The sequence below is a fragment of the Chiloscyllium punctatum genome, chromosome 40 (genome assembly GCF_047496795.1).
Source record: "Chiloscyllium punctatum isolate Juve2018m chromosome 40, sChiPun1.3, whole genome shotgun sequence".
Classification (NCBI taxonomy): Eukaryota; Metazoa; Chordata; class Chondrichthyes; order Orectolobiformes; family Hemiscylliidae; genus Chiloscyllium; species Chiloscyllium punctatum.
Window position 1 is genome coordinate 34993354 of NC_092778.1, and position 27474 is coordinate 35020827.

At 45.7% G+C, this 27474-nt stretch overlaps 1 protein-coding gene across 4 annotated transcripts in view; it reads left to right on the plus strand.

Annotated features, from left to right (window-relative positions):
* LOC140464453 (uncharacterized) overlaps nucleotides 1-27474 on the plus strand; it is a 75738-nt gene that overhangs the window by 15452 nt on the left and 32812 nt on the right. Inside the window, exon 3 of one of the 4 annotated variants that reach the window (XM_072559517.1) lies at nucleotides 5123-5587. The exons of 1 other annotated variant lie outside the window; for it this stretch is intronic. The gene's annotated coding sequence lies outside the window, so the exon portion shown is untranslated. Of the gene's footprint in view, nucleotides 1-3615; nucleotides 3693-4546; nucleotides 4893-5122; nucleotides 5588-27474 lie in introns of those variants that run through there. 2 more of the 4 variants (XM_072559518.1, XM_072559515.1) reach the window with 2 other exon arrangements.

Below are 27474 nucleotides of genomic sequence, written 5' to 3' on the forward strand. Positions count from 1 at the left end.
TATGCAGTACTCCAAATGTGGCCTTAATAACAACTTATTAACAACTCCTATTTTCATTGCCCTGACTGATGAAAGCAAACTTACTAAAAGCTTTCTTCACCACCCCGCCTACCTGTGACTCCACTTTCAAGGAGCTAGAACCTTTACCCTAGATCTCTGTGTTCTGTAACACTCTCCAGGGTCTTACGATTGACTGTGTAAGTCCTGCCCTGGTTTGGTCTACTAAAATACACCTTGTATTTATCTAAATTAAACTCCATCTGCCATTCCTCAGCCCACTGGCACAGTTGATCAAGATTTCACTGTATTCCCAGATAACCTTCCCCACTGTCCACTATACCACCAGACTTGGTGTCATCCACAAACTTACTAACCACAGTTCTCGCCTTGTCTAGTACAGCCATCTACATACTGCATGACAAATGCTTCCTGAACACACTCAACAAATTTCTCTGCATCCAAGCCCTTAACACTATGGCAGTCCTAGTCAATGTTAGGAAAGATAAAATCCCCTACTATTACAATTGTATTATTCTTGCAGCTATCTGCAATCGCCTTACATATTTGCTCCTCAATCTCCCACTGACTATTGGGGTCCTATGGTACAATGCCATCAGAGTTATCTCCCCCTTTTTATTTCTCAGTTCTATCCATATAGACTCAGTTAAAAATCACCCGACTCCAGGTTATAGTCCAACAGGTTTATTTGGAAGCACCAGCTTTTGGATTGCTGCTCTTTCATCAGGACAGCTACTGAAAACTAGCTCAGAAAGCTAGTGTTTCCAAATAAACCTGTAGGACTATAACCTGGTATTGTGTGATTTTTAACTTTGTCCACCCAATCCAACACCGACTCATCCACATCATGGCTACCATATAGACTCAGTAGACAAACCCTCAAGAATATCCTCCCTCAGTAATGCCGTGATGTTCTCCCTAATCAAACCCACAACTCCTCTTCCTCTCTTGCTTCCCCCTGTAGCATCTGTACCCTGGAACATTGAGTTGCCAGTCCTGTCCCTCAACCATGCTTCTATAATATCCCATTCCTATTATGCCCAAGTTCATTTGCCTTACCTCTCAGGCCTCTTGCATTGAATTAAATGCAGTTTAACTCAGACTTCCCATGCTTCCCATGCTTGATTATTCATGATGCAAACTCATTCCCTCCCTCTCTTTTCCCATGCCTTAGTTAGCAGAAGTTTCCCTTTAGTGCACATTCGCCTCCTTCACCCAATGTTTTCAGGATCTCGCTGAAGGAGACCCATGGGTCAGATAACAATGCTAATGTAATATAAACACAAAATACTGCAGATACCGTACTGGAAACCTGAAACAAAAACAGAGAGTGCTGGAGTAAACACACCATCTATAGAGAGAAAACAGTTAATGTTTTGAGTCCAGTAACCTTTCATCAGGGTCACTGGACTCAAAACCTTAACAATGCTACTGTGTTTGAAGAACAACCATTGAGAAGAGAACACATCTGGACCATGGTTCTCATCTAACTAATGTATTATTAGGATGACCAGTTGGTTGGCTAACTGTGCTCACCTTTAACTCCACCACCCAAAAATGAGCTATTCCTATTTCGGAGTTTGCATTTTCGCAGTAGCTTCATGGAAAGTACAACAATAATACATATTGCTTTATCTGTAATGTTCTATTCTACACCCTCCCACACCACCCCCCCCCCCCCCCCCCCACCACCACCACCAACCATAGCCCATAAACCTCCTGACATTACTCGTGAGACACTGAATGAAAGCATTTCTCTCCTCTCTAGTACCTTTGGATTCCACGCCCACCCCTTTACCCTGTCATCTGTTTCCTTTATTTCAAACATGCCCCTTCCACAGTAAGACTATCTGCTATTTGAACACAACCCTGGACCTCCTGCCACCTTACTGCATCTTGCTCCCTATTCTATCATTGTTCCCTCCACTATCCAGGATGATCAATTCAACCCCAGGTTTCTGACATTGATAGTACCCACCCTGCCTTTTGAGACCATCTGTCATACAGCATCCCTGCCTGGAAAACCCCTCCCCAACCCATTCCAGAGCCTCCATTTCCTCTCTGCCCAAGACACCTTTCTTTACTTGACCTAGACCTCCAAGCCCCTGCCCTAGACTCCATCTCTTCCTCATCACCTTCCCTACCACATGCTCCAACTACTTCCACCTGATCCTCTCTAAAGTTATACATCATTCACTTGCAGAAAATTAATTGAAAAGGGGAACTACATTCTGGTGAGAATGCCTTTTACTGAGTATGCATGACCACAAAAATACACAAAAGGTCTTCCTAGTATTTCTCATTCTGAAGATTAACTCAGCTGTAAATGTTCCAAAGAATAAATAAAACATCTGTGAATGCTAAAAATTTGAAATAAAAACAGAAAATGCTGGAGAAACTCAGCAGGTTTTGATGCATCTGTGGACAGAGAAACAACCTTCATATTTCAGGTCCGAAATTATTCTTCTTTGGAAATGAAAAGGGCTGGAAAATTATGGTTTTACTGCTATTGTTAAAGGGGAAGGAGCAGCAAGTGGAATAGATCTTGAGAGTGCCCAGAGCAATTGACAAATGAGTGCTAAAGATAACAAAGGAGCAACTGAGAAGTAAAATCAGTGCTAATGATAGGTTCGAATAGTAGAAAATAAAGTTTCATCTGCTCTGCTGAGTGCAAAGCCAACAATATATAAACAAGATTTAGAGATGCCAATGTTAGACTGGGGTGTACAAAGTTAAAAATCATCCAACACCAGGTTATAATCCAACAGGTTTATTTGGAAACACGAGCTTTCAGAGCGTTGCTCCTTCATCAGGTGGTTGTGGAGTATCAGATCGTAAGACACAGAATTTATAGCAAAAGTTTACAGTGTGATGTAACTGAAATTATATATTAAAAAATTATATATTGTTTGTTAAGTCTCTCATCTTTTAGAATGAACATGTTGATTTCAGTTCTTTCATATGTAAATCGGACAACATTTAAAAGTTACATTCTTAAGTGAACTTTGACAATTGGTCATGATTTGGAGATGCTGATGTTGGACTGGGGTGTACAAAGTTAAAAATCACACAACCACTTGATGAAGGAGCAGCGTTCTGAAAACTAGTGCTTCCAGTTAAATCTGTTTGACTATAGCCTGGTGTTGTGTGATTTTTAACTTTTAACAATTGGTGTCATGTATTTAACGTGTGAGCTTGAGAAAGTAACTTTTAAATGTTCTGCGATTTACATATGAAAGAACTGAAACCAACATAGTCCTTCTAAAATATGAGAGACTTAACAAACAATCCAGGTCTTTTTTAATATATAATTTCAGTTACATTACACTGTAAACTTTTGCTATAAGTTCTGCGTATTACGATCTTGTACTCCACAACCACCTGTTGAAGGAGCAGCGCTCGGAAAGCTAGTGCTTCCAATTAAACCTGTTGAACTGTAACCTGGTGTTGTGTAATTTTTAACTACATATAAACAAGAGGGGCGGGTGAGGGGTGTTGTCAAAATTAGAAACAGTGTTCAGATTCTGAAGTTGTTGAAAGCACTGTTGACTTGTGAGGCTATTACTTGCCTAAACTGAAACAGGGATGCTCTTCCCCGAGTTTGCATTGGACTTCATTGAAACAACACAACGGGCCTAAGAATGGCATGTGCTCATGGGAGCAAGCTGATATTGGTAAGCAACTGGAAAGACGGGGCATTCCTACAGACAGAGCAGAGGTGTTCTGCAAAGTCATCACCAGGTCTGCGTTTGGTCTCATTATTAAAAAGGAAACCGCATTTTGAGTAGAAAATGCAGTAGACTAGATTGAAAGAAGTACTTCACCTGTAAAGTGATTCAGGGACCTTGGACAGTAAGGTGGGAGGAAATTAAAGGGGAAGTATTATACCTTCTGTGGCTACACGGTAAGGTGCCACGAGGTTGGCAATGTCTTAGAAGTTAAGGAGAAGTAGATCAGGGGTGTTGCCTGCAGAATGCTGACGTTGGCTGAGAAGGGGAAGATGTGTTTACTGGGACCACCATTAGCATTCTCTTTGTCGATTGCTCTCCCACTATCTGGTTTACTCACTCCGCCTCCCCCTTTGTCAACCGTATAAAAATGATTCGTTTCCAAACTCTTCAATTCTGACGAATACTGTAATTGAATTGAACTCTGTTTCTGTCCCCACAGATGTTGCTCGTGTCGCTGAGTTTCTTCAGCAAACGCTGTTTTCATTTCCCAGAACGTAATTCCTTGCTGTCAACTAGCTATTGGGAAACAGAATTTTGGCCTCCCACTCAGTTAGGGTAACCCTTCCATCTTGCCTCACATTCCTAATGTTACGACTAAACAAAACTCACAACCATCTTAGGAATGATTCTTTTAAACTATTTTTAACAACTCAGTTAAACCAGAAAATCTTGCTGTGCAGTGAATCAGCTGCCTTATGGTAATAGTTAGATATAGCATGCAGCTCCAGATTCCTGTCAATGTTTGCTGTATTTACGCAATCAGAAAATTAGTCACTGAACTGTCAGAACAGGAGTGAATTTCGAAACCCACCCACAGACTCTGGGGAACTACCCCCATTTCTTGTCTGTGGACTGGTGCCCTCCTAGTCTAAACTGAACTGTTCCAAATCTAACTAACAGACTGTCAGGCAGTTTCACAAAGAAGAACAATTCAGGGTATTAAATTACTTGGCAGGCAGAGAGAATAATGAGTCAGTCGTCAGGACGAGCTTGGAACAGGATAAAGCCACTGCTGGAGGAAGTCAGTATGCAAATCTCGCCTGTTCAACTGGAACTTTTTTTATAAATGTTTAAACTTCCTCGAACGAGAACAGACTGCGTACAGACATACCTGGAGACTGAAGGATCCAAAGATTCCCTTAGGTATTGTACCTCTGGTTTCAAAGTCTAATTGTGAGTGTTGTGGGAGGGGTTTGCTGAAAGTTATTGAAGGAAACAGTGTTTGATTCCGTTTTACCCTTCACCTATTCTGAAATTTTAAACAGATGGGAAAGGGCCAAAATAATGGATCTTAGTATTAGAGTCGCAAAAGATTAATAAGTTCTGCGCGAAGGCAGAACAAGTCTAAATTTAACCCTTTGTTCTTCATTCAGGAGCGTCCTGTCCATTTTCTAGTTCGATAACAGATTTGCACTTTTCGGGCTCTCGTTACATTTGTGAAATCCACTTTCTCCCAAACACAATTCAGTTGTGTGAATAATATCTGTTATCAGAAGATTGTGGCCTCAAGTGACGTGAAATCGATACAAAAAAAGAATGAGTGCAGTACGGTGAGAGGGAACCTTAAACTACTGGAGGGACAAAGTTAAAAACCACACAATACCAGGTTACAGCCCAACAGATTCATTTGGAAGCACTAGCTTTCGGAACTCTGCTCCACCCCAGTCCAACACCGACTTCTTCACAGACTGGAGGGACGACATTACGGATATGCTACACTATGGGAAGGACTGCATTAAAGGAATGCTGCACTTGGAGAGGCACAACTTGCTGGAGGATGCTGAGAAAGTGTTTATTATTGAATGAACAGTAGTGGAAGAGGGCTACACTGTCTGAGGGTCAGTATTGAGGGAGGGCTATAATGTCAGAGGGTCACGGAGGGAATTCTGCATTGACGGGGTGGCAGTACTGAATGTGTGTCACAGTCTGCGAGTGCCGACTTTAGAAATGGAGATTAAAGAAAGGCTGTTTGCGTGGATATTAAAAGATCTCCTAAAACGAGAGGGTGGGAGGTGCGGGTTGGATGAGGAATAAGAATTCGCTGATATTCCTTTGCTGGACTGAAGAAACTTGAAGCAGGTTTTATTGCTATCCAAGGAGAAAGTGAGGACTGCAGATGCTGGAGATCAGAGCTGAAAATGTGTTGCTGGAAAAGCGCAGCAGGTCAGGCAGCTTCCTGATGAAGGGCTGATGCCCGAAACGTCGATTCTCCTGCTCCTTGGATGCTGCCTGACCTGCTGCGCTTTTCCAGCAACACATTTTCAGCTTATTGCTATCCAACCCCAGCAACAATCCTGATGACTTCCTTTCTGATTACAGGGAATTCCATGATCACATATACCAGTTATAGCTCAAAACCAACAGACCAGTTGTGAATTCTGAACTTTTATTCAGTTTGTGGTTCTTCCATTATTTTGCTCTGTTCCGTGGCTATTGCCCTGCACTCTGGTCATTATGGGCTGTTGTCTGTATTCAGGTCACTATGAACTGTCCTCTGTAATGTACAATGATAATTAAAGACAGTTGCCTATGTCTGGTCATTAAGCACAGTACCCTGTATTCTGGACCCTATGTAGGCTTTTCAAGATAATTAAACATTTTCAGGTACTCCAGTCATTAAGAACTGTTCCATGTACCAATATGGGGGTTTCTCGGGTACTCTGGTTATTATTGATTGTTCATAATACTCAAATTAATATGTTCTGTTTCAGATGCTATGGTTATTATGGGCTGTTCCCTGTACTCTAGTTCCTATAGACTGTTCCCAGAAATCTGTTATGGATTGTTCCCAGAACTCTGATTATTACAGACTGTTCCCTGGACACGAGTTCTTATGGGCTGTTCCTAGAACTCTGTTTATTCTGGATGATCACCAGAACTCTGGTTACTCCGGGCAGTTCCTTGAACTCTAGTTCTTATGGGATGTTCATTTTACTCTGGTTCTTATGTACTGTTGCCAGAACTCTGGTTATTATGGACTGTTATGTGTATTCTGGTCATTATGGACTATTCTCTGTAATCTTGTCACAATAGACTGTCCCCTGTATTCTGACCATTACAGACTGTCCCTGTCATCTGGCTATTAGAGACTGTCCCCTGTAATTGGTCATTATGGACTATACCCTGTAATTGGGTGATTAGGGACTGTCCCCTGTAATTGGACATTAAAGACTGTTCTATGAACTGTGGTCATCAGAGAGTGTCCCTGTACTTGGGTCATTATGGACTGTTCCCTGCACTCCAGTCATTAGGGATGGTCCCTCTAATAAGGTTATTATGGACTCATCCCACTACTCTGGTTGTTATGGACAGTTCCCTGGAACTAAGCTCATTTTGGCTCAATTCTGTATTCTGGTCATTAGGGACTTTTCCTTATAATTGGCTCACTATGGACTGATCCCTAAATTTTGGTTACTAGGGACTGTTCCATGTACTCTTGTCATTTAGGGGCTGTTCCCTGTATTCTGGTCATTAAAGACTGTTCCTTGTAGCCTAGTCATAGAGATGTAAAGCACAGAAACAGACCCTTCAGTCCAACTCATCCATGCGGACCAGATATCCCAACCTAATCTAGCCCCATTTGCCAGCACTTAGCACATATCCCTCCAAAGCCATTCATATACCCATCCAGATGCCTTTTAAATATCGCAATTGTAACAGCCTCCACCACTTCCTCTGGCAGCTCGTTCCATGCACGCACCACCCTCTGTGTGAAAATGTTGCCCCTTCGGTTCTGTTTATATCTTTCCCCTCCCACCTGAAACCTATGCGCGCTAGTTCTGGTCATTAGAAACTCTTCCCTGTATTCTGGTCAATAGGAACTGTTCCCTGTACTGTAGTTATTAGGCACTGTTTCTTGTACTGTGTTCATGAGAGACTGTGTTTCCTGTTCTGTATTCATGAGAGACAGTGTTTCCTGCACTGTGTTCATGAGAGACTGTGTTCATAAGAGACTGTGTTTCCTGGACTGTGATCCTCAGGGACTCTTCCCTGGACTGTGGACATTAGGGACTGTTCCCTGGACTGTGACCATTAATGACTGTTCCCTGGACTCTGGCCATTAGAGACTGTGTGTTTCCTGGACTGTGATCCTCAGGGACTCTTCCCTGGACTGTGGTCATTAGCAATTCTTCCCTGTACTGTGATTTTTAGGCACTGTTCCCTGTATTGTGGTTATTGGGGACTGTTCCCTGTATTCTGGTCATTAGAGAGTTGAGAGTGTAGTGCTGGAAAAGCACAGCAGGTCAGGTAGCATCTGGGAGTGTTCCCAATACTGTGATCATTAGAGACTGTTCCCTTTACAGTACTGTGATCATTACAGATTGTTCCCTGTACTGTAGTCATTAGAGTCTCTTCCCTGGACTGTGATCTTTAGGGACTGTTCCCTGTGCACTAGTCATTAGGGACTGTTCCCCGCACTGTGGTCATTAGGGACTGTTCCCTGCACTGCGATCATTAGGGACTGTTCCCCGCACTGTGGTCATTAGGGACTGTTCCCTGCACTGCGATCATTAGAGACTGTGTTTCCTGTATTGAGTTCGTTAGAGACTGTGTTTCCTGGATTGTGTTCGTTAGAGACTGTGTTTCCTGGATTGTGTTCATTAGAGATTACCTTAGATTACTTACAGTGTGGAAACAGGCCCTTCAGCCCAACAGGTCCACACCGACCCGTCGAAGCGCAACCCACCTAGACCCATTCCCCGACATTTTACCCCTTCACCTAACACTACGGACAATTTAGCATGGCCAATTACCTAACCTGCACACTTTTGGACTGTGGAAGGAAACCGGAGCACCTGGAGGAAACCCACGCAGACACGGGGAGAATATGCAAACTCCACACAGTCAGTTGTCTGAGGTGGGAATTGAACCCAGGTCTCTGGAGTTGTGAGGCAACAGTGCTAACCACTGTGCCACCGTGCCACACAGAGCAAAGTGTTTCCTGGGTGTTTCCTGGACTGTGTTCATTAGAGACTGTGTGTTTCCTGGTCTGTGATCCTCAGGGACTGTTTCCTGGACGGTGGTCATTAGGGAATGTTCCCTGGACTGTGACCATTAATGACTGTTCACTGGACTGTGGTCATTAGGGACTGTTCCCTGCACCGTGGTCATTAGGGAATGTTCCCTGCACTGTGATCATTAGGGACTGTTACCTGCACTGTGGTCATTGGGGACTGTTCCCTGCACTGTGATCATTAGGGACTGTTCCCTGCACTGTGGTCATTAGGGACTGTTCCCTGCACTGTGATCATTAGGGACTGTTACCTGCATTGTGGTCATTAGGGACTGTTCCCTGCACTGTGATCATTAGGGACTGTTCCCTGCACATGTGGTCATTAGGGACTGTTCCCTGCACTGTGATCATTAGGGACTGTTCCCTGCACTGTGATCATTTGGGACTGTTACCTGCACTGTGGTCATTAGGGACTGTTCCCTGCACTGTAGTCATTAGGGACTGTTCCCTGCACTGTGATCATTAGGGACTGTTCCCTGCACTGTGGTCATTAGGGACTGTTCCCTGCACTGTGATCATTAGGGACTGTTCCCTGCACTGTGATCATTCAGGACTGTTTCCTGCCCTGTGGTCATTAGCGACTGTTCCCTGTACTCTGGTCATTAGGGACTGTTCCCTGCACTGCAATCATTGGGGACTGTTCCCTGTACTCTGGTCATTAGGGACTGTTCCATGTATTCTGGTCATCAGGGACTATTCCCAGCACTGTGATCATTAGGGACTGTTCTCTGGACTGAGATCATTAGAGACTGTTCCCTGCACTGTGATCATTAGGGACCATTCCCTTTACTGTGATCATTTGGGACTGTTCCCTGGACTGTGGCCATTAGGGACTGTTCCCTGCACTGTGATCATTTGGGACTGTTCCCTGGACTGTGGCCGTTAGATACTGTTCCCTTTACTGTGATCATTAGGCACAGTTCCCTGCACTGTGATCATTAGGGATTATTTCCATTACTGTGGTCATTAGGGACTGTTCCCTGTAATCTGGACATTAGGGACTGTTCCATGTACTCTGGTCATTAGCAACTGTTCCCTGTACTGTGATCTTTAGGCACTGTTCCCTGTATTGTGGTTGTTGGGGACTGTTCCCTGTATTCTGGTCATTAGAGAGTTTAGAGTGTAGTGCTGGAAAAACACAACAGGTCAGGCAGCATCTGGGAATGTTCCCAATACTGTGATCATTAGAGATTGTTCCCTTTACAGTACTGTGATCATTACATATTGTTGCCTGTACTGTAGTCATTAGAGTCTCTTCCCTGGACTGTGATCTTTAGGGACTGTTCCCTGTGCTGGATTAGTGGTGCTGGAAGAGCACAGCAGTTCAGGCAGCATCCAACGAGCAGCGAAATCGACGTTTCGGGCAAAAGCCCTTCATCAGGAAAAGCCCCTCTTCCAGCACCACTAATCCAGTATTTGGTTTTCAGCATCTGCAGTCATTGTTTTTACCTTACTGTTCCCTGTGCACTAGTCATTAGGGATTGTTCCCCGCACTGTGGTCATTAGGGACTGTTGCCTGCACTGCGATCATTAGGGACTGTTCCAAGTACTCTGGTCATTAGATACTGTTCCCTGGACTGTGATCATTAGCGAATGTTCCGTGGACTGTGGTCATTAGGTACTGTTCCCTGCACTGTGATCATTAGAGACTGTGTTTCCTGGACTGTGTTCATTAGAGATTACCTTCGATAACTTACAGTGTGGAAACAGGCCCTTCAGCCCAACAAGTCCACACCGACCCGTCAAAGCGCAACCCACCTAGCCCTTTTTCCCTACATTACACCCCTTCACCTAACACTACGGACAATTTAGCATGGCCAATTACCTAACCTGCACACTTTTGGACTGTGGAAGGAAACCGGAGCACCTGGAGGAACCCCACGCAGACACGGGGAGAATATGCAAACTCCACACAGTCAGTTGTCTGAGGTGGGAATTGAACCCAGGTCTCTGGAGTTGTGAGGCAACAGTGCTAACCACTGTGCCACCGTGCCATCCAGATTAAAGTGTTTCCTGGGTGTTTCCTGGACTGTGTTCATTAGAGACTGTGTGTTTCCTGGACAGTGGTCATTAGGGACTGTTCCCTGGACTGTGACCATTAATGACTGTTCCCTGGACTGTGACCATTAATGACTGTTCCCTGGACTGGGGTCATTAGGGAGTGTTCCCTGTACTGTGATCATTAGGGACTGTTCCCTGCACTGTGATTATTAGTGACTGTTCTCTACACTGTGGTCATTAGGGACTGTTCCCTGTACTCTGGTCATTAGGGACTGTTCCCTTTACTATGATCATTAGGGACTGTGTTTCCTGTACTGTCTTCATTAGAGACAGTGTGTTTCCTGGACTGTGATCCTCAGGGACTCTTCCCTGGACTGTGGTCATTAGCAACTGTTCCCAGAACTGTGATCTTTAGGCACTGTTCCCTGTATTGTGGTTATTGGGGACTTTTCCCTGTATTCTGGTCATTAGAGAGTTGAGAGTGTAGTGCTGGAAAAGCATAGCAGGTCAGGTGGCATCTGGGAGTGTTCCCAATACTGTGATCATTAGAGACTGTTTTCTTTGCAGTACTGTGATCATTACAGATTGTTCCCTGTACTGTAGTCATTAGAGTCTCTTCCCTGGACTGTGATCTTTAGGGACTGTTCCCTGTACTCTAGTCATTAGGGGCTATTCCCTGCACTGCAATCATTAGGGACTGTTCCCTGCACTATGATCTTTAGGGACTGTTCCAAGTACTCTGGTCATTTGATACTGTTCCTTGGACTGTGATCATTAGGGAATGTTCCCTGTACTCTGGCCATTAGGTACTGTTCACTGCACTGTGCTTATTAGGGACTGTTCCCTTTACTGTGATCATTAGAGACTGTGTTTCCTGGATTGTGTTCATTAGAGATTATCTTAGATTACTTACAGTGTGGAAACAGGCCCTTCAGCCCAACAAGTCCACACCGACCCGCTGAAGCGCAACCCACCTAGACACATTCCCCTACATTTCACCCCTTCACCTATCACTACGGACAATTTAGCATGGCCAATTCACCTAACCTGCACATTTTTGGACTATGGAAGGAAACCAGAGCACCCGGAGGAAACCCACGCTGACACAGGGAGAATGTGCAAACTCCACACAGACAGTTGTCTGAGGCGGGAATTGAACCCAGGTCTCTGGAGTTGTGAGGCAACAGTGCTAACCACTGTGCCACCCATATCAAAGTGTTTCCTGTGTGTTTCCTGGACTGTGATCCTCAGGGACTCTTCCCTGGACAGTGGTCATTAGGGACTGTTCCCTGGACTGTGACCATTAATGACTGTTCCCTGGACTGTGATCATTAGGAACTGTTCCCTGTACTCTGGACATTAGGGACTGTTCCCTGCACTGTGATCATTAGCGATTGTTCCCTGCACTGTGGTCATGAGGGACTGTTCCCTGCACTATGGTAATTAGGGACTGTTCTATGTACTCTGGTCATTAGGGACTGTTCCCTGCACTGTGATCATTTATTCCTGTTCCCTGCACTGTGATCATTATGGACTGTTCCCTGCACTGTGGTCATTAGAGACTGTTCCCTGTACAGTGGCTATTGGGGACTGTTCCCTGTATTCTGGTCATTAGAGAGTTGAGAGTGTAGTGCTCGAAAAGCACAGCAGCTCAGGCAGCATCTGGGAGTGATCCCATTACTGTGAACATTAGAGACTGTTCCCTTTGCAGTACTGTGATCATTACAGATTGTTGCCTGTACTGTGGTCATTAGAATCTCTTCCCTGTACTGTGATCTTTAGGGACTGTTCACTATGCTCTAGTCATTAGTGACTTTTCCCTGTAATGTGGTCATTAGGGACTGTTCACTTGACTGTGACCATTAATGACTGTTCCTGCACTGTGATCATTAGGGACTGTTCCCTGCACTCTGGTCATTAGGGACTGTTCCCTGCACTGTGATCATTAGGGACTGTTCCCTGTACTCTGGTCATTAGAGACTGTTCCCTGCACTGTGGTCATTAGGGACTGTTCCCTGCACTGTAATCATTAGGGACTGTTCCCTGCACTGTAATCATTAGGGACTGTTCCCTGGACTGTGGCCATTAGGTAAAAACAATGACTGCAGATGCTGAAAACCAAATACTGGATTAGTGGTGCTGGAGAGCACAGCAGTTCAGGCAGCATCCAACGAGCAGCGAAATCGACGTTTCGGGCAAAAGCCCTTCATCAGGAATAAAGGCAGTGAGCCTGAAGCATGGAGAGATAAGCTAGAGGAGGGTGGGGGTGGGGAGAGAGTAGCATAGAGTAGTTGCAGTGGGAGAGGGACTCCCTGAGATTCTTGTAGAGAGAGGAGGGAAACTTCTTCATGGCAAGTTCCTTGCAAGAGGATTCGCAGCAGGGTTAAAATCAACAAGGTAAAAACAATGACTGCAGATTCCATTAGGGACTGTTCCCTGGACTGAGATCATTAGGGATTGTTCCCTGGACTCTGGTCATTTGGGATTGTTCTCTGGACTGTGGTCATTAGGGACTGTACCCTTTACTGTGGTCATTAGGGAATGTTTCCTGCACTGTGATCATTAGGGACTGTTCCCTGTACTCTGGTCATTAGGGACTGTTCCCTTTACGGTGATCATTAGAGACTGTGTTTCCTACACTGTCTTCATTAGAGACTGTGTGTTTCCTGGACTGTGATCCTCAGGGACTCTTCCCTGGACTGTGGTCATTAGCAATTCTTCCCTGTACTGTGATTTTTAGGCACTGTTCCCTGTATTGTGGTTATTGGGGACTGTTCCCTGTATTCTGGTCATTAGAGAGTTGAGAGTGTAGTGCTGGAAAAGCACAGCAGGTTAGGTGGCATCTGGGAGTGTTCCCAATACTGTGATCATTAGAGACTGTTCCCTTTACAGTACTGTGATCATTACAGATTGTTCCCTGTGCTGTAGTCATTAGAGTCTCTTCCCTGGACTGTGATCTTTAGGGACTGTTCCCTGTACTCTAGTCATTAGTAACTGTTCCCTGCACTGTCGTCATTCAGGACAGTTCACTGGACTGTGATCATTAGGGACTGTTCCCTGCACTGTGATCATTAGGGACTGTTCCCTGCACTGTGACCATTAGGGACTGTTCGCTGTATTGTGATCATTAGGTACTGTTCCTTGCACTGTGGTCATTAGGGACTGTTCCCTGCCCTGTGATCATTAGGGACTGTTCCTTGGACTGTGGCCATTAGGGACTGTTCCCTGCACTGTGGTTATTAGGGACTGTTCCCTGGACTGTGTCCATTAGATACTGGCCCCTGCATAGTGGTCATTGACTTTAAAGTTCCAAGACGTGCCTCAAAAAGAGAGTCCAGGGAAGTTCCTGTTGAGAGAAGAGAGAGTCTTTAGCTCAGGAGTCATCGACAAGGAGGTTGAGTGAAGTGATTACACCACAGTTGAAGAGCATGAAGACATGACTGACCAGCTGGTTCAGTGTGCTACGTGCATGATATGGGAGGTCAACAACTCTGGTGTATCTGGCTCATATATCTGTGGACAGTGTGTGCATGTTCAGCCACTGACAGAGCATATTGCAGCACTGAAGAAAGAACTTGGGAACCTTAGGCTCATCTGAGAGAACGAGATCTTTCTGGACAAGACCTTCAGCGAGGTTATTACACCGACCAGAGCTGAAGAGAGAAGACGATGAGGAAGGCAGAGAGGAGACAGGTGCAAGAGACCACGGGGGAGGTACCTGTCAGGAACAAGTTGAATCTTTTGGAAACAGAGACAGATGACAATGCCAGTCCGCGAGGCGGTCAGGTCTGTCAATCAAACGTTGGCGTGGAGGCAGAGCCGAGGAGTCAGACATCACACAGAGCCATAGTGATAGGGAACTCCATAGTGAGAGGTACTGAATGGGGTTTCTGTGGCAACAGGTGGGATTTAAGGATGGTGTGTTGCCTTCCTGGTGCCAGGATTAAGGACATCTCGGACAGAGTGCAGGAAATCCTCAAGGGGGAATGTGAAGAGCCAGAGGTGGTGGTACATGTCGGCACAAATGATGTCGGGAAGAAGAGGAGGAACATACTACAGCAGGACTTCAGAGAACTAGGAAGAAGGCTGAAAAGCAGGACGTCCAGCGTGGTTCCAGTTCCTCGGGCTGGAGAGGCCAGGAAGAGGGAGATAATGGATTTGAATGTGAGGCTGGGGAACTGGTGCAGGAAGCAAGGATTTAAATTCTTGGACCACTGGGGTATGTTTTGTGGTAAGCATAAATTATACAAAATAGACAGTTTGCACCTTAATAGATTGGGGACCAGCATTCTGGCAGGCAGGTTTGCTACTGCAACACAGCTGCGTTTAAACTAAATAGCGGGGGGAGGGGAAAAACTGGAAGTTTAAGAAGGAAATTGAAGGGAAAGTTAGAACAAGGGAAGTCAAGAAAGACAACGTATCAATGAAGCAGAAAACTCAAAAAAGGAATAATGCCCTCAGGTTGAGTGAAATAGGGGTTGATAGAAAGGGTGAGGGCAGTAACAAATTAAAAATACTATATATGAATGCACGAAGTATTAGAAATAAGATGGATGAGCTTGAGGCTCGTTTGGAATTTGGCAGATACAATATTTTGGGGATAACAGAGACGTGGCTTCAAGTGGACAGGGCCTGGGAAATGAATATTCAAGGCTATACGTGCTATCGTAAGGACAGACTGACGGGCAGAGGGGGTGGGGTGGCCTTGTTGGTAAGGGAGGATATTCAGTCCTTTGTGCGGGGGGACCTAGAGTCAGGGGATATAGAGTCAGTGTGGATAGAGCTGAAAAATTCTAAGGGTAGAAAGACCCTCTTGGGAGTTATCTACAGGCCCCCAAACAGTAGTATGGATGTAGGGTGTAAGTTGAATAAGGAGCTAAAATTGGCCTGTTGCAAAGATGTTACTACATGCAGGTAGACTGGGAGAATCAGGATGGTTTTGAACCTCAAGAAAGAGACTTTGTGGAGTGCTTCAGAGATGGATTCTTAGAACAGCTGGTGTTGGAGTCTACCAGGGAGAAGGCAATTCTGGATCTGGTATTGTGCAACGAACCAGAATTGATCAGGGACCTCGAAGTGAAGGAGCCATTGGGAAGTAGTGACCATAATACAATAAGCTTCAATCTGCAATTTGAGTGGGAGAGGGTACAATCAGTAGTGACAATATTTCAGTTGAATAAAAGGAACTATGGAGCTATGAGGGTGGAGCTGGCCAAAGTTCAACGGTGCAATAGCTTAGCAGGGATGACAGTGGAGGAACAATGGCAGATATTTCTGGGTATAATGCAGAAGACGCAGGATCAGTTCATTCCAAAAAGGAAGAAAGATCCTATGAGGAGGCATGGGTGGCCATGGCTGACGAGGGAAGTTAAGAAACATAAAGTCAAAAGAGAAAAAGTACAACAAAGCAAAGATGAGTGGGAAAACAGAGGATTGGGAAGCTTTTAAAGAACAACAGAGGATTACTAATAAGGAAATACGCAGAGAAAAAATGAGGTACAAAGGTAAACTGGCCAAAAGTATAAAGGAGGACAGTAAGAGCTGTTTTAGGTATGTGAAAGGGTATGTTAGGTATGTGGTCATTAGGGACTGTTCCCTGCACTGTGGTCATTAGGGACTGTTCTCTGGACTGTGATCATCAGGGACTGTTCCCTGCACTGTGGTCATTAGGGAATGTTCCCTGGACTGTGGACATTAGGGACTGTTCCCTTTACTGTGATCATTATAGACTGTGTTTCCTATACTGTGTTCATGAGAGACTGTGTTTCCTGTACTGTGTTCATGAGAGACTGTGTGTTTCCTGGACTGTGAACCTCAGGGACTCTTCCCTGGACTGTGGACATTAGGGACTGTGTGTTTCCTGGACTGTGATCCTCAGGGACTGTTCCCTGGACTGTGGTCATTAGCAACTGTTCCCTGTACTGTGATCTTTAGGCACTGTTCCCTGTATTGTGGCTATTGGGGACTGTTCCCTGTATTCTGGTCATTAGAGAGTTGAGAGTGTAGTGCTGGAAAAGCACAGCAGGTCAGGCAGCCTCTAGGAGTGTTCCCAATGCTGTGATCATTAGAGACTGTTCCCTTTACAGCACTGTAATCATTACAGATTGTTGCCCGTACTGTGGTCATTCGAGTCTCTTCCCTGTATTGTGATCTTTACGGACTGTTCCCTATGCTCTAGTCATTAGGGACTGTTCCCTGCACTGTGATCATTAGGGACTCTTCCCTGCACTGTGATCATTAGGGACTGTTCCATGTAATCTGGACATTAGGGACTGTTCCATGTACTCTGGTCATTAGGGACTGTTCCCTGCACTGTGATCATTAAGGAATGTTCCCTGGACTGTGGTCATTAGGGACTGTTCCCTGGACTGTGGCCATTAAGGACTGATCCTTAGACTGTGGTCATTAGGGACTGTTCCCTGTATTCTGGTCATTAGGGAATGTTCCTTGGACTGTGGTCATTAGGAACAGTTCCCTTTACTGTGATCATTAGACGCTGTGTTCCCTTTACTGTGATCATGAGGGATTGTGTGTTTCCTGGACTGATCCTCAGGGACACTTCCCTGGACTGTGGTCATTAGGGACTGTTCCCTAGACTGTGACCATTAATAACTGTTCCCTGGACTGTGATCATTAGGTATTGTTCCCGGCACGGTGGTCATTAGGGGCTGTTCCCTGCACTGTGATCATGAGGGAATGTTCCCTGGACTGTGATCATTCGGGACTGTTCCCTTTACTGTGGTCACTGGGGACTGTTCCCTGGATTGTGGTCATTCGATACTGTTCCCTGCACTGTGATCATTAGGGACTGTGTTTCCTGTACTGTGTTCATGAGAGACTGTGTTTCCTGTACTGTGTTCATTAGGGACTGTTCCCTGGACTGTGGCCATTAAGGACTGATTCTTAGACTGTGGTCATTAGGGACTGTTTCCTGTATTCTGGTCATTAGGGAATGTTCCCTGTACTGTGGTCATTAGGGACTGTTCCCTTTACTGTGATTATTAGCCGCTGTGTTCCCTTTACTGTGATCATTAGGGACTGTGTGTTTCCTGGACTGATCCTCAGGGAGTCTTCCCTGGAATGTGGTCATTAGGGACTGTTCCCTGGACTGTGACCATTAATGACTGTTCCCTGGACTGTGGTCATTAGGGACTGTTCCCTGGGCTGTGATCATTAGCAACAGCTCACTGTACTGTGATCTTTAGGCACTGTTCCCTGTATTATGGTTATTGGGGACTGTTCCCTGTATTCTTGTCATTAAAGAGTTGAGAGTGTAGTGCTGGAAAAGCACAGCAGGTCAGGCAGCCTCTAGGAGTGTTCCCAATACTGTGATCATTAGAGACTGTTCCCTTTACAGCACTGTAATCATTACAGATTGTTGCCTGTACTGTGGTTATTCGAGTCTCTTCCCTGTATTGTGATCTTTACGGACTGGTCCCTATGCTCTAGTCATTAGGGACTGTTCCCTGCACTGTGATCAATAGGCATGTTTCCTGTAATCTGGACATTAGCGTCTGTTCCATGTACTCTGGTCATTAGGGACTGTTCCCTTTACTGTGATCATTAGGTATAGTTCCCTGCACCGTGGTCATTAGGGACTGTTCCCCGTGCTGTGTTCATTAGGGAATGTTCCCTGGACTGTGGTCATTAGGGACTGTTCCCTGCACTGTGGTCATTAGGGACTGTTCCCTGCACTCTGGTCATTAGGAACTGTTCCCTGTACTCTGGTCATTAGGGACTGTTTCCTGCACTGTGATCATTAGGGACTGTTCCTTTTACTGTGGTCATTAGTTGCTGTTCCCTGCACTATGATCATTAGGGACTGTTCCTGGCACTGTGATCATTAGGGAATGTTCCCTGGACTGTGGTCATTAGACACTGTGTTCCCTTTATTGTGATCATTAGGGACTGTGTGTTTCCTGGACTGATCCTCAGGGACTCTTCCCTGGACTGTGGTCATTAGGGACTGTTCCCTGGACTGTGAACATTAGGGACTGTTCCCTGGACTGTGATTATTAGGTATTGTTCCCTGCACGGTGGTCATTAGGGGCTGTTCGCTGCACTGTGATCATTAGGGAATGTTCCCTGGATTGTGGTCATTAGGGAATGTTCCCTGGATTGTGATCATTAGGGAATGTTCCCTGGATTGTGGTCATTAGGGGCTGTTCCCTTTACTGTGATCATTAGAGAATGAGTTTCCTGTATTGTGTTCATTAGAGACTGTGTGTTTCCTGGACTGTGAACCTCAGGGACTTTTCCCTGGACTCTGGTCATTAGGGACTGTTCCCTGGACTGTGACCATTAATGACTGTTCCCTGGACTGTGGTCATTAGAGACTGTGTGTTTCCTGGACTATGATTCTCAGGGACTCTCCCCTGGACTGTGGTCATTAGCAACTATTCCTTGTACTGTGATCTTTAGGCACTGTTCCCTGTATTGTGGTTATTGTGGACTGTTCTCTGTATTCTGGTCATTCGAGAGTTGAGTATGTAGTGCTGGAAAAGCACAGCATCTAAGAGTGTTCCCAATAGTGTGATCATTAGAGACTGTTCCTTTTACAGTACTGTAATCATTACAGATTGTTGCCCGTACTGTGGTTATTCGAGTCTCTTCCCTGTATTGTGATCTTTACGGACTGTTCCCTGTGCTCTAGTCATTAAGGACTGTTCCCTGCACTGTGATCATTAAGGACTGTTCCCTGGACTGTGGTCTTGAGGGATTGTTCCCTGCACTGTGATCATTAAGGACTGATCCCTGCATTCTGGTCATTAAGGACTGTTCCCTGCACTGTGATCATTAAGGACTGTTCCCTGCACTGTGATCATTAGGTAATGTTCCCTGCACTGTGGTCATTAGGGAATGATCCCTGGACTGTGGTCATTAGGGACTGCTCTCTGCACTGTGGTCATTAGGGACTGTTCCCTGTACTCTGGTCATTAGGGACTGTTCCCTGTAATCTGGTCGTTAGGGACTGTTCCCTGCACTGTGGTCATTGGGGACTGTTCCCTGCACTGTGGTCACTCGGGAATGTTCCCTACACTGTGATCATTAGGGACTGTTCCATGTACTTTGGTCATTAGGGACTGTTCCCTGCACTGTGGTCATTGGGGACTGTTCCCTGCACTGTGATCATTAGGGGCTGTTCCCTGCACTGTGAACATTAGGGACTGTTCCCTGTACTGTGATCATTCGGGACTGTTCCCTTTACTGTGGTCATTAGGGACTGTTCCCTGGTCTGTGTTCATTAGATACTGTTCCCTGCACTGTGATCATTAGAGACTGTGTTTCCTGTACTTTGTTCATGAGAGACTGTGTTTCCTGTACTGTGTTCATTAGAGACTGTGTGTTTCCTGGACTGTGATCCTCAGGGACTCTTCCCTGGACTGTGGACATTAGGGACTATTCCCTGGACTGTGACCATTAATGACTGTTCCCTGGACTGTGGTCATTAAAGTCTGTGTGTTTCCTGGACTGTGATCCTCAGGGACTCTTCCTTGGACTGTGGTCATTAGCAACTGTTTCCTGTACTGTGATCTTTAGGCACTGTTCCCTGTATTGTGGTTATTTGGAATTGTTCCCTGTATTCTGGTCATTGCAGAGTTGAGAGTGTCATGCTGGAAAAGCACAGCAGGTCAGGTAGCATCTGGGAGTGTTCCCAATACTGTGATCATTAGAGACTGTTCCCTTTGCAGTACTGTGATCATTATAGATTGTTGCCTGTACTGTGGTCATTAGAGTCTCTTCCCTGTATTGTGATCTTTAGGGACTGTTCCCTGTGCTCTAGTCATTAGGGACTGTTCCCTGCACTTTGGTCATTAGGAACTGTTCCCTGCACTGTCATCATTAGGGACTATTCCCTGTAATCTGGACATTAGGAACTGTTCCCTGCCCTCTGGTCATTAGGAATTGTTCCCTGTACTCTGGTCATTAGGGACTGTTCCCTGCACTTTGGTCATTAGGGACTGTTTCCTGCACTGTGATCATTAAAGACTTGTTCCCTGCACTGTGGTCATTAGGGATTGTTCCCTGGACTGTGGTCTTGAGGGATTGTTCCCTGCACTGTGATCATTAGGGACTGTTCCCTGCACTGTGATAATTAGCGACTGTTCCCTGCACTGTGATCATTAGGGAATCTTCCCTGCAGTGTGGCCATTAGGGACTATACCTTTTACTCTGTTCGTTAGGGACTGTTCCCTTTACTGTGATCATTAGAGACTGTGTTTCCTGTACTGTGTTCATGAGAGACTGTGTTTCCTGTACTGTCTTCATTAGAGACTGTGTGTTTCCTGGACTGTGATCCTCAGTGATTCTTCCCTGGACTGTGGCCATTAGCAACTGTTCCCTGTACTGTGATCTTTAGGCACTGTTCCCTGTATTGTGGTTATTGGGGACTGTTCCCTGTATTCTGGTCATTAGTGAGTTGAGAGTGTAGTGCTGGAAAAGCACAGCAGGTCAGGCAGCATCTGTGAGTGTTTCCAATACTGTGATCATTAGAGACTGTTCCCTTTACAGTACTGTGATCATTACAGATTGTTGCCGATACTGTGGTCATTCAAGTCTCTTCCCTGTATTGTGATCTTTAGGGACTGTTCCATGTGCTCTAGTCATTAGGGACTGTTCCCTGGACTGTGGTCATTAGAAACTGTTTCCTGCACTGTGATCATTAGGTATTGTTCCCTGCACTGTGAACATTAGGGACTGTTCCCTGCACTGTGATCATTAATGACTGTTCTCTGTACTCTGGTCATTAGTACTGTTCCCTGCACTGTGGTCATTAGAGACTGTTCCCTGCACTGTGATCATTAGGGACTGTTCCCTTTACCGTGATCATTAGAGACTGTGTTTCCTGTACTCTGTTCATGAAAGACTGTGTTTCCTGGACTGTGATCCTCAGGGACTCTTCCGTGGACTGTGATCATTAGGGACTGTTCCATGTACTTTGGTCATTAGGGACTGTTCCCTGCACTGTGGTCATTAGGGACTGCTCCCTGCACTGTGATCATTAGGGACTGTTCCCTGCACTGTGATCATTAAGGACTGTTTCCTGCACTCTGGTCATGAGGAACTGTCCTCCAAGACTTCCGTTTCCCTGGCCCCCAACGCCTCATCTTCACCATGGATATCAAATCCCTCTACACCTCCATCCACCATGACCAGGGCCTCCAAGTCCTCCGTTCTTTCCTCTCCAGACGTCCCCAACTGTACCCTTCCACCGACAATCTCATTCGTTTCTCCGAACTCGTCCTCACCCTTAACAATTTCTCCTTTGAATCCTCCCACTTCCTCCAGACCAAAAGGGTAGCCATGGGCACACGTATGGGCCCCAGCTATGCCTGCCTCTTTGTCGGCTACATAGAGCAGTTGATCTTCCGTAATTACACCGGCACCATTCCCCACCTCTTCCTCTGCTACATTAATGACTGCATTGGCGCCACCTCATGCTCCCGCGAGGAGGTTGAGCAATTCATCAACTTCACCAACACATTCCACCCTGACCTTAAATTTACCTGGACCATCTCTGACACCTCCCTCCCCTTCCTGGACCTCTCCATCTCCATTAATGACGACTGACTTGACACTGAAATTTTTTACCAACCCACCGACTCCCACAGCTACCTGGATTACACCTCTTCCCACCCTACCTCTTGCAAAAATGCCATCCTGTATTCCCAATTCCTCCGCCTCCGCCGGATCTGCTCCCAGGAGGACCAGTTCCACCACAGAACATACCAGATGCCCTCCTTCTTTAGAGACTGCAATTTCCCTTCCCACATGGTTAAAGATGCCCTCCAATGCATCTCGTCTACATCCCGCACCTCCGTCCTCAGACCCCACCCCTCCAACCGTAACAAGGACAGAACGCCCCCTGGTGCTCACCTTCCACCCTACCAACCTTCGCATAAACCAAATAATCCACCGACATTTCCACCACCTCCAAACACACCCCACCACCAGGTATATATTTCCCTCCCCACCCCTTTCCGCCTTCCGCAAAGACCGTTCCCTCCGTGACTACCTGGTCAGTTCCACGCCCCCCCTACAACCCACCCTCCCATCCTGGCACTTTCCCCTGCCACTGCAGGAACTGTAAAACCTACGCCCACACTTCCTCCCTTACCTCTATCCAAGGCCCTAAAGGCCATCCACATCCATCAAAGTTTTACTTGCACATCCACTAATATCATTTATTGTATCCATTGTTCCCGATGTGGTCTCCTCTACATTGGGGAGACTGGGCGCCTCCTAGCAGAGCGCTTTAGGGAACATCTCCGGGACACCCGCACCAACCACACCGCCCCCTGGCCCAACATTTCAACTCCCCCTCCCACTCTGCCGAGGACATGGAGGTCCTGGGCCTCCTTCACCGCCGCTCCCTCACCACCAGATGCCTGGAGGAAGAACGCCTCATCTTCTGCCTCAGAACACTTCACCCCCAGGGCATCAATGTGGACTTCAACAGTTTCCTCATTACCCCTTCCCCCACCTCACCCTAGTTCTAAACTTCCAGCTCAGTACTGTCCCCATGACTTGTCCGGACTTGTCCTACCTGCCTATCTCCTTTTCCACCTATCCACTCCACCCTCTCCCCCATGACCTATCACCTTCATCCCCTCCCCCACTCACCCATTGTACTCTATGTTACTCTCTCCCCACCCCCACCCTCCTCTAGCTTATCTCTCCATGTTTCAGGCTCACTGCCTTTATTCCTGATGAAGGGCTTTTGCCCGAAACGTCGATTTCGAACCTCCTCGGATGCTGCTTGAACTGCTGTGCTCTTCCAGCACCACTAATCCAGAATCTGGTTTCCAGCATCTGCAGTCATTGTTTTTACCTCATTAGGAACTGTTCCCTGTACTCTGGTCATTAGGGACTGTTCCTTGCACTGTGGTCATTAGGGACTGTTTCCTGCACTGTGATTATTCGGGACTGTTCCCTGCACTGTGATCATTAGGGACTGTTCTCTGCACTATGGTCATTAGGGATTGTTCCCCGCACTGTGGTCATTAGGGACTGTTCTCTGCACTGTGGTCATTCGGGATTGTTCCCTGCACTGTGATCATTAGGGACTGTTCCTTGTATTCTGGTCATTACGGACTGTTCCCTGCACTGTGGTCATTGGGGACTGTTCCCTGCACTGTGAACATTAGGGCCTGTTCCCTGGACTCTGATCATTAGGGGCTGTTCCCTGTACTGTAGTCATTAAGGATTGTTCCCTGCACTGTGGTCATTAGGGACTCTTCCCTGGACTGTGGTCATTAGAAACTGTTTCCTGCACTGTGATCATTAGGGACTGTTCCCTGTACTCTGGTCATTAGGGACAGTTCCATGTACTCTTGTCCTTGGGGACTGTTCCCTGCACTGTGATCATTAGAGACTGTTCCCTGGAATGTGATCATTCAGGACTGTTCCCTGGACTGTGGTCATTAGGGACTTTTCCCTTTACTGTGGTCATTAGGGATTGTTCCCTGGACTGTGATCCTCTCGGACTGTTCCCTGGACTGTGGCCATTAGGGACTGTTTGCTGGACTGTGGTCACTGGAGGCTATTTCTTGGACTGTGGTCACTTGCGACCGTTCCCTGGACTGTGATCATTATGGACAGCTCCCTGTATTCTGGTCATTGGAGACTGTTTACTATTCTATAATCATTAGAGACTGTTTCCTGTACTGTTTTCAATTTGGTGTATTCCCCTGTACTATGGTCATTAGGGACTGTTCCCTGCAATCCAATGGTCTCTGCTATTGGGTTATTATAGACTTTTTCCTGTATTCTGGTCATTATGGTTTGTTCACTCTATTTTCATCATTATTGCTAGTGAGGCCTTTTTCTGGAGGCATATTTCCAGTTCTGGTTGCCTTGATATGGGAAGGATATTATCAAGCTGGAGAGTGTTCAGAAAAGATTTACCAGGATGTTCCCACTAATGGAAGGTTTAGGTTATCGGGAAAGGCTGTATAGGCTGGGACATTTTTCACTGGAGCCTTGAAGGTTGAGGGGTGACCTGATAGAGGTTTCTAAAATCGTGAGGGATATAAATAAGGTGAATGGCATGTCTCTTTACCCTATGGTGGGGCTTTCAGGACTAAGGGGCATTTTTAAGGTGAGAGGAGAAAGATTTATAAAGGACGTGAGGGGCAACTTTTTTAGGCAAGAGAGTAGTTCATTTGTGGAATGAACTTGCAGAGGAGGTAGTGAATGCAGGTACAGTTGCAACATTTAGAAGACACTTGGATAAGTACATGACTAGGAAAGGTTTGGAATGATAATAGCCAAGCGCAGTCCAATGAAACTAGTTTAGTCTGGAATTACAATCGGCATGAACTAGTCAGACTGAAGGTTTGTTTCTGTGCTGTATGACTCTGTGACTGTTCCCTGGACTCTGGTCATTATGGACTGTCCCCTCTACACTGATTATTAGGAAATTGTTTCCTGTACACCAGCAATTATAGATCGTTCTGTGTTCTCTGGTCATTAGATACAATTCCCTGTACTCTGGTCATAAGAGCCTGCTCCCTGTAATCCAGTCATAGAGTTACAGAGATGTACAGCATGGAAACAGACTCTTCAGTCCAACTCGTCCATGCCAACCAGATGTCCCAACCCAATCTAGTCCCACCTGCCAGCACCCGGCCCATATCCCTCAAAACCCTTCCTATTCATATACCCATCCAAATGCCTCTTAAATATTCAAACCAAACGCCTTCTTCACTATCCTATCTACCTGCGACTCCAGTTTCAAAGAGCTATGAACCTGCACTCCAAGGTCTCTTTGTTCAGCAACACTCCCTCGGACTTTATCATTAAGTGTATAAGTCCTGCTAAGATTTGCTTTCCCAAAATGCAGCACCTCGCATTTATCTGAATTAAACTCCATCTGCCACTTCTCAGCCTATTGGCCCATCTGGTCCAGATCTTGTTGTAATCTGATATAACCCTCTTCACTGTCCACTACACCTTCAATTTTGGTGTCATCTGCAAACTTACTAACTGTACCTCTTATGCTCGCATCCAAATCATTTATGTAAATGACAAAAAGTAGAGGACGCAGCACTGATCCTTCCAGTCATTAGAAACTGGTCCCTTTTATTGGGTCAGCACAGAATGTTCTCTGTATTCTGGTCATTATGGACAGTTCCCTGTTCTCCAGTCTTCAGACTGCTCCTTGTACGCAGGTCAAGGTGGGCTGTTTCCTGTACTCAAGTCATTATGGACTGTTCCCTGTACTCCAGTCATTAGAGACTGTTCCCTGTGCTTCATACATATTGGGATTGGTTCCTGATAGTGTGCTCTGTTCTTTGTATGCAGGATAATATGTACTCTTATCAGTGAGTAATAACCAGGCTCTGGGGACTTAGCATACCTGCTGTGCTTCTGCCAGGACACGGCCATTCTGTGGGTTGGAAAAATACAGAGTAGGCTGTGAAACTTCCCAAAGTCAGAAAATCAGGTGACATGGATACTAAAGACATGCTACAAACTATAACTAGCCATATCAGAAACAGGGAACTTTGGATGCTGGAAATCTGAAACCAAAACACAAATTGCTGGAAAAAGAGTGTTCTGAAGAACGGTATCTGAACCAAAAATATTAAATCTGTTTCACTCTCCACAGATGCTGGCAGACCTACTGAGTTTATCCAGCAATTTGTGTTTTTGTTTCAGGAATTTCAAAAGTTGGGGCGAAGTGAGTAATGGGTGATGTTCTGATTTGTAGTTATCCAAGTCCTACACTATCTAACAAGGAAAAATGTTAGGTTCACTTCATTGTCACTGGTGTTTCATTCCTAACAGCACTGTGGGTGCACCTTGTCCTGTGCACTGCTGCACTTTGGGAAGATGGCCCAACATCACCCTCTCCATGGCATTACGGATGAGCAATAGATGCCTGCCTCTGGAACATAAACATTTATGAATGAAAGAGAAAGAAATCAACAGTTAACCCTGTGAATGAGTTGCCAATTAAAGACCCACATTGAAACAGATGTTTCAGCTGAAGATTCTCAAGAGTCTTGATCTCCTCCTAGTGGCACAATGGGGAATTTGTTGGGTTCCCCCAATGAGATCAATGTCAATCAGAAATGACACAGAGAGATCTAGTTGTTGGTACATTCTCACTGACTCTTTATCTCCACCAGTCCTCAGATGGCTATGAAGAGGGGATTGAAGGATCTTCCTTTGGTCCTTACTTACATTTATTAGAGGCAATAATTCAGCCTATTAGCTCCAGCTAAATGAACTGATGAATGCATTTTGCATTCTTCATATCTCAAGGGAATCAAAAGAATAGAATTATGATTGAATATCAGCTGTGATCTTATTCAATAAAAGAAGACTTGAAGGCTTGAAGGGCCATATAATATTATTCCAGTAGTGCCTTTCGTACTTGCATAAAAGCCTGTGAATATAAAGTCATAGAAATGTACAGCACAGAAACAAACATTTCAGTCCAACCCGTCCATGCCAACCAGATATCCCAACTTAATCTAGTCCCACCTGCAAGCACCTGGCCCATACCCCTCCAAACCCTTGCTATTCGTATACCCATCCAGATGTCTTTTAAATGTTGTAATCGTACTAGCCTCCACCACTTCCTCTGGCAGATCATTCAATACATGTACCACCTTCTGTGTGAAAAGTTGCCCCTTAGGTCTCTTTTATATCTTTCCCCTCTCACCCTAAACCTGTCCCCTCTAGTTCTGGACTCCCCCA